Source organism: Oreochromis aureus, linkage group 22 (assembly GCF_013358895.1).
Source record: "Oreochromis aureus strain Israel breed Guangdong linkage group 22, ZZ_aureus, whole genome shotgun sequence".
Taxonomy (NCBI): domain Eukaryota; kingdom Metazoa; phylum Chordata; class Actinopteri; order Cichliformes; family Cichlidae; genus Oreochromis; species Oreochromis aureus.
The window spans coordinates 31,237,451-31,245,424 of record NC_052962.1 but is presented as its reverse complement, the minus strand read 5'-3'; positions in this window follow the sequence as shown (position 1 = coordinate 31,245,424).

The window sequence follows — 7,974 nt, the reverse complement described above, 5'->3', positions numbered from 1 at the left end:
TGTGTATTTGTGTGCATGCTTTAAAGACTTTGGTCAGTCTAGACTGGAAAACACTACATTTAAAAGAAGTTTAACCTATTTGAAGCCAGAAAGTAAATCTTGCAAAAATGTTGCCTTTTATGCAACTTTAGTGAAATAAAGTCACGTTTATGACTCTGCAGGAAGGAAGACAGAGACACTGTTAAAACGTTTGACCTCTGCAACAGCGAGGTCAGAGGGATCTTGCATGAATGGTGATGTTGACAGAACTGCTGATGTGTAACCTAGAACATAACGTGTTCTGGAGCAGTTTATGTACCAGGATTAACCCTAAAGTCACCTGGTTGAGCCCAAATCCTACTTCATAGCACAGCTGCCAGTTCTTTGTGTCTTACAGTTTTTCAGATTTGCTGTTCTCTGACTGCTCCCAAGATGATTTATTGAATAAATCACTTGTTTGAGGAAACCTTAAACAGTTTACACTCAGTTAGACACAGTTTGCAGAGCTCATTTAATCTTTTCGAAAAACTCCAAACACATGGTTACTCAGTAAAACACATTTTTGCACAGTTACTCACATGAGGCAGAAGTTAAACGTGATTACACAAAATTGTTCGCACTTGTTACAGATGTGATGAAACTCACTTTTGCAGGGGTGAGCTGGAGGTCGAAACCAACAGCGGATGGAAACAATGAGAGACACGGAGGAGAAAGACGGGGAACACAAAATCCAGTAAATTTAACTGTGTTAGGCCATGTTTACCATGTTTGTTTATGGAGCAACAGCCCATATGAGATAGATCAGAGGAATGTGCAACATGAGACTCGAGTGTGTCCCAGGCTATGATTTACTCATGAAAGTTTTTCCCCACATCGTGTTTACTTGATCATACTATAATTATGTTGGATGAAAGAAAAAAAGAATTGAAGTCGCCTACTTTGACAAGTAAACTGTAGTTTGATGGAGGCATAGCAGTGTTATACAGATATGACACAGCAAATACAAAACATACACATTTGCTACAGGTTGTGTTCTGTTTGTCTTTCTCGTGTTAGTGAGGAAAGCCCAAGGTAAAGAGTTCAGTTCACATGATTTTGTGTTGTTACAGTGACAATTCTGCACATCATTTTGTAAATAAAAGAAGTTTAGGGCCCTACTTTCATTTTTTACTCCGTGCTTTGTAACTTTAAGTGTAGAGGTTTAGTGTAGCTGCCAAAAAAAAGCAGAAGATCTGAGTTTGATCCTGGGAATTGCGTCAGGAAGGGTGTCAGGGGTAAAAATCTGCCAAATCAAACATGGAGCTACGCACGGTTTCTCTGTGTAGAAGTGTACAATGGCCACTTGAAACTGTCAAACCTTGAGTTGCATGTTGTGAACATTGCTTTCAACTTATTGTTGCATTGCGTAACGTATGCTCAGTAGTGTTTGTATTTTGACTGGCTGTGTGTGTGACCTGATGCTATAATGTAGTTTTTGGATGCAGATAAAAATGTTTTCATGTGTTTCCAAAGTTTTGCTAAGTCAGAGTTCATGGACTGCAGTTGCAAAATTGGATTTTTGTGCTTAAAGTGTTGAGAAAAAAGGGTGAAAGTTTTCAAGAGACGTGTCTTAGAAACTGTGAAATGTTTTAATTTAACTTCTGATGCTTCTGATATCTCAGCACTGCAATAAGAAAACACCTCTGGTATTTTTAGGAAACTTCCTTTGGAATGACACCTTCATGACACGTTTTCATTCCTCCTTTTATCACTTCGAGTACAAAAACAGCATTTTTTTTCCAAAATGCCCTGAAAGGATCTTCATAGAACTTTTGTCTTTGCAAAAAATGTGTATAAATTCATTGTAAATAATCTTCTGGTTCTATAAATTGTTTATCTTAGCATAAAAATTGTCATCTCCACTTTTTAGTTAAGCTAAATTAAAGAGCATGTGATGCATTTGAAAGCAGCAGAGTTTCAAGCTTGTCTCTTGTAAGCTAAATAAGAGAAGCTTTCTGAAAAAAAAATATTTACTGGAATTTTGCAACTATTCCATGTTTGAAGAGGAATGTGTTGCTGCTGGAAATATTTTACATAACGAGGAAAGTCTTTAATGAACAACAATACAAGTGCCCTTGCAAAAAAAAAATCCGCCAAAGGCAATTAACCTTGTTTATGCTAATGGTTGCCACTCGGCACTCGGTTAATGATGGACAAAGAATAGAAAAAAGTGGAGGCACGTAAACGTTTAACCCAGGCTACAGTTTTTCACCATCTTTTAGCAAAGTGCTCTCGATGCTTAAACCTAAACGGTGGATTGTGATAAAAGATAGAGCCTCCTGCTTCCAAACAGCTTAGTCACTGAGTGTAATCAATAAAGCAATTATACTTCCTTACATTTAGTATTATAAAAAAGTAATTTGTAGGCGTCAGTGTTTATCAAGTTAATAACTGCACAGGCTCCAAATGACTCCAGCTGTACAGACGAGTTGACAAAACATCCAAGCTGTCTGGAAGTGATTAAGTTTTAACCAAAATAATTTATCGTCTCAAGGGCTGTAATTTCACTCCTTTTAATTGGTGTCTGGTTTGAATCCTAACATTATAATTTAATTATATATGTGTATGATATTATATTAAAATTAATTATTGAGATGTTGAAATTTAAACTGGTTTAAGTGTCACACCCTTCACTTTTGCTGCCTCCTAGAAAGTAGCTCTTTCCCTGTATATCTATGTGCTTCTCTGTGTGTGTGTGGCTGCCAATCTTCTTCACTGTTATATGCCATAAATACCAGTCTTCAGCTCCACCATGTCACAAGATTGTTGACTCAGCTTCCCAGTTAGTCACAGTCAGGCCATTCTCGCTTGCTTGGTAAACTGTTTGCTAATCCTCATCCCTCTCTTCTGGCAGTTTTTCTCCAGCCTGACTTGAGCTATTGTTTCTTTTCTGCTCCAGACTCGCACACTTCCTGCACTCTGGATTCTCCTCAGCTAATGTCTGCCTTCGCTCAGCTCCCCCGTCTCAACATCAGCCTCGGCCACAAACTGCCTGCTCCAAGCCTCGTCGCTGGCTCCACTCCTCCCTACCTCAGCTCACTCCAGGACTTAAAGAGACTCTATAATTCATTCTACCAAATCCATTACTAGTTTCTAATAAATTATTCCTTTGCCTCTACTTCCTGCCTCAGATCCTATGATCCGCATCTGGGTTTGCCTTGACTGACAGCTGCGGTCAAGTCCTGGATCAGACTCCGTGCTGTCCCCCCAATTTAAAATTTCAGGCTCCAAATCTGATAAAACGACAGTTTAATACCACACCAAGTTTCAGCTTGGAGAGAGCTCTGAGGGATATCACACACAGTCTCTTGCTTATTCACAGTGGAGTAAAACACTGGGGAAAACACTGTGTTGCAAAAGATGTAATTAATTTCCAATTACCGGCAGTGAGAACCACAACTGTTTCCAGTAAACACAACAGTACTGTTTGTTTGAGCATTGATAGCTCGAACGGAAAAAACACAGAATTATGCATCTCAGTACGTGAGCCACAACCATCTGCACTTGACTTCAGAATAGATGAATAAGGCATGTTTGGATTAACTGAAATTTAGCTTTATTTTGTTCAAACTGGACGATATAACTTGTTTATCTCTTGCAGTCCAATGTGTCCTACAATTAATTCTGTCAATAGCTAAAAAAATTGTGACAGTGTAAATGATAACTGGTTACTATTAAAGAGGCATATTCAAAAATAGTTTTACCTGATTTAATGTTCAGAAATAGCCTGGTAGACACTGCCCCCTTTACATGTTCACCCATTTACCTTCACAACAAGTGTACAAATATAAAAGTTATGCATTCGGTAAGTAATCTCAGACTATGGTACTAGCTAAACCATAAGGCTGGTAAACCTCACTGTCACAGTGCAAACTCTGATGCAGCAGACTATGGTACTAGCTAAACCATTAGAAACATCACTGTCAAAAGCTCTGATGCAGCAGAGCTTAAGCTTCAGACTATCAAACCAGTTGGCCTTATATCACGTGTGACGAAGGGACTGGAGATAATAGTCTTGGCTTACCTAAGACTGCAGATGAAGGATTACTGACTACCTGACAGAGAGGCCACAGTATGTGAAATTAGGCAGCGCTCTGTGTGATTTGATGATGTGCAGCACAGGAGCTCCACAGGGGCTGTGCTGTCTCCATTCTTGTTCACCCTGTACGGCTCAGATTTTCAATACAACTCCAGGTCACTGATTCTGCAGTGGTTAGATGAATTATTCGTGAGGCAGAAGGTGTACAGAGTACTAGTGGATGATTTTGTGGAGCAGTCTGGGAAGAATCATCTGCTTCTGTATGTGAGAAAGATGAGAGAGATCCACTTCAGAAGAAAGAAGACCTACATGGCCCGTGTCTATCGTGGGACAGGATGTGATGTGGTTGGGTAGTGCAAGTACCCGGGCATCCACATCAACAACAGGCTGATCTGGAAGACCAACACGGAGGCTGCACACAAGTAGTAGGCGAGTAGGCTCTATTTCCTAAGGAAACAGGGGTTCTTTAATATATGCAGCAAAATTAAGATTATCTATAGATCGTTGTGGTGAGTGTGGTGAAATTAGCTGTGGTTTTTTAGCACTAATGTACTCAAACTGATCAGAAAGGCTGGCTCTGTGATTGGCTGCAAACCGGACACTTGTGAAGATGTGAAGGTCACTAATGCCGACCACCGTCTGCAGCACTTACAGACAGGCAGCCTCTAACAGGCTGATTCAGCTCTGTCGCCAAAAGGAAAACTAAATCGTTCATACCACATGATCACCCCCTGTAATACAATATATGTGTCTGGCAAAGAGGCATCTGGCAGATAATATTATTATTATTATAATTCTTATAATTATTTCAGTATTGCTTCAACCGCTGCAACAAAATAATTTCCTAAATACAGATAAAGTATTTCTCATTCATTCTCATTAATGAGCATTCACATAAAGGGAAACTTAAAATTAGAGTGCGGATACAAAACAAATAAGAATTAATAGTTTAAGTAATTATTACTGACGCATTGTAAATTTAAAGAAAAGCAATAAATGATTAGCAGGAATTGATTTTCTGGCTTAAATCAGAAAATGTTAATTTCATTTCGGAAAGAAATGCTAGAAAATCCTCGCGGTCGGATTTCAGCTCGTGACCTTTACTTATTGTCCCTCTTATTTCCCTCACTTCCTGACATTTTACTACTTTCACTATCAAACAGATGCAAAAACACCTACAAAATGAGTTTAAAAAAAGTGTCAGTATGGATGAGACTGACTTTTTACATCAGTATGCTGATCCTAGGGAGGGCTCCGGCAGAAGCAGATCCTCAAGAGATTTAGCAGTTCAGCTCGGTACATCCCGAGAGTCTTTCACTGCAGGCTCAGATTTTTAAAACTACTTTCCTGAGAGGCAGAAACATGGCTTTCCACTGCAGAGGGACAGGAGCAAATTAGTAAGACAAAGAAACCCAAGGCTAAATGTGTTAAAAAGAATTAATAATTTAAAGGGCAAGTCCTTCCTCTGATATGCTCAATCTGTGATGCTCGGCTCAACCCACAGGTTATTTTGTAATGAAATGTTATTATTTTATTGAGATTGCTCGATAGAGAGACAGAGGCAGAGAAAAAGTGGTTTAACATAATGGAACAATCCTAGTTTGTGTCCAGTGTACCCTGCTCTGGTTGGTTAACGGTGTCTGTTTCAGGCCTGTTAAAGTGCAGCCTGATAGCTGTGGGGACACACGAGTCTCTGTGGCAATTATCTGTCAGTCTGCAGCAGAATGAGTTCCTGCAGAATGTTTGCAGTAAAGTGGTTTAGAGCCGCAAACTCAGGAATAACTCATCTTGGGGAGAGACAATATGCATTTAGTATGCACAGAGCTACCCACAATGCATCTCCAAATTGTACTCTTTAGGAGGATTGAGATAGAGAACCTTTGTTTCTGCACAATCTTCTTGTAGCGGCATCAGCTCGGAGCGCATTAAATGTTTTCTATCAGCCAAGGCAGACAGATATTTAGCATGAAAAGCGATTGGAATCAGGATTTGCTTCTGCAGCAAGTCAGTTTTTGTAGAAATCTGATTAATTTTGCTAGTTTTGTTCCTGTTCGCCATGAAAAGAGACACAAATTCTTCTAAAACTAATCATTTGATGTGAATGTCGTCATCAGATGAAGGAATCTAATCCTGTGCATTGGGAATATTTCTTTTTTTTTTTTTTTGGCTTTTCAGAATTGTTTTCCTAACTCTTAGCAATTACTAGACAACAAATAAGTTTATCCAATTTGAGAATGCATGGGCGGCTGGTGCCTTTCCCAGCTGTCATGGGACGAGAGGCAGGGTACACCCGGGACAGGCCACCAGTCTGTTACACAGTTAACACAGAGAGCAAACAGGAAAGAAAGAGATATTCAATTAGAAATTTTTGAATCACCAATTAACTTAACCCATGCATGAAGGAAGTACCCAGAGAGAGCCCATAGAGACACAGGGAACATGCAAACACACAGAAAAGCTTCAAACCTTGGGCTTTCTTACTGTGAGGAGACAATGCTAACCACCACAGCACTGTGCTCTTTTAATTACACTACAGGGGGTTGCTACTTTTTTAGGGCAGCAATAATGCTGAGAGAAATGAAATTCATCAACTTGGAATCTTGGATCTTATTGTTTTCACCTAAAATTGGTTACTATTTCATTTGCTTTTTTTTTTTAGAGCTCATTGGTTTCTATTTCTACAGCCTAAAGTTTAAGGGTGGGGCCATTTTGAAGAAGAGGAGGATGCAGATGTAGCTTCTTACCAATGTGCCCTGATTCCTTAACACCTGACACAAAGTTTGTTAATCCAGGTAAACTCCACGCTGGTATGATATCAGTTCCAGATCTTTTGCACATACTCTGAGGTCAGCAGCACAGGAACCCCCAACTGTTGTTTGGAAGACCTGTAGTGTTACCACTACGCATTTTTGTACCTGGAGGCTTCAATACTGTGACTGCAACTTTGTGTCCAAACCTTGAACTTATCACAAGGCTGAGAAACCCTGGCTGTGCACATCTTTAATAAACTACAATTACACGTTTAATAAATATATAAGGTTTTAAATGTGTAGGTTTAGTGGTGCTGTGTCTTCCCAGAATGCCTACTGGATTATTCATTGGGCATTCTGGGCATGTGGCCAGGGGCCCACGTATGGTTCAGTATGGACCCATTCAAGAGGCAAATGAAGAAAAATTTTTTTTTTCTCTTAAACTTTAGTTTTTGAAACTACATAATAACTATATATGTATATTTTGATGAATACAAAACAAAAATGTCATCGGTAGAAGGCAGCAGTCTCACCTGCCTCTTTCTCCCCCACACTGCTGAGGTCAGTAGCTTCTTCCAAACTATTGCAGGAAGAATATTTCCAAGATGAATGAAAAAAGCAGAAGTGGAGTTACTGAATGACAGAGGAAAACAGACAAGCCAGTGATTCCCAATTTTAATCAAAATTGCTATTTTTTGTTCAATCATCCATGAGTCCATCCATTTTCTGCCACTTATCTGTGTTTGGCTTGCTGGGCAGCAGTCTGAGCAAATAAACCCAGACTTCTGCTACCCCAGCCATCTCTTCCTCCTCATTCCAGCTCAGTGAGACATTAAGATGTTCCCAAACCAGCTATATAATTTCTCCGGCGAGTCCTGGGTCTGTCCCAGGACCTCCTCCCAGTCGGACGTGCCCAAAATACCTTACCCTAGTGAGGTCCACTGCTTTGCTTTTATGCTTAACTCAACAGCATCTGTTCTGACTGCGGATGCTGCCCCAATCCGTTTGTGAATCTTGCTTTTCTCTCTCCTGTCACTAGTGAATGAGACCCTGATATACTTGAACTGAGTAACTGGTCCCTGACTTGGAGTAGGCACTCCCCCCTATTGGCTGAGAACTATGGTCTCAAACTTGGAGGTACAAGTTCTCATTCTCGCCACTTCAAAC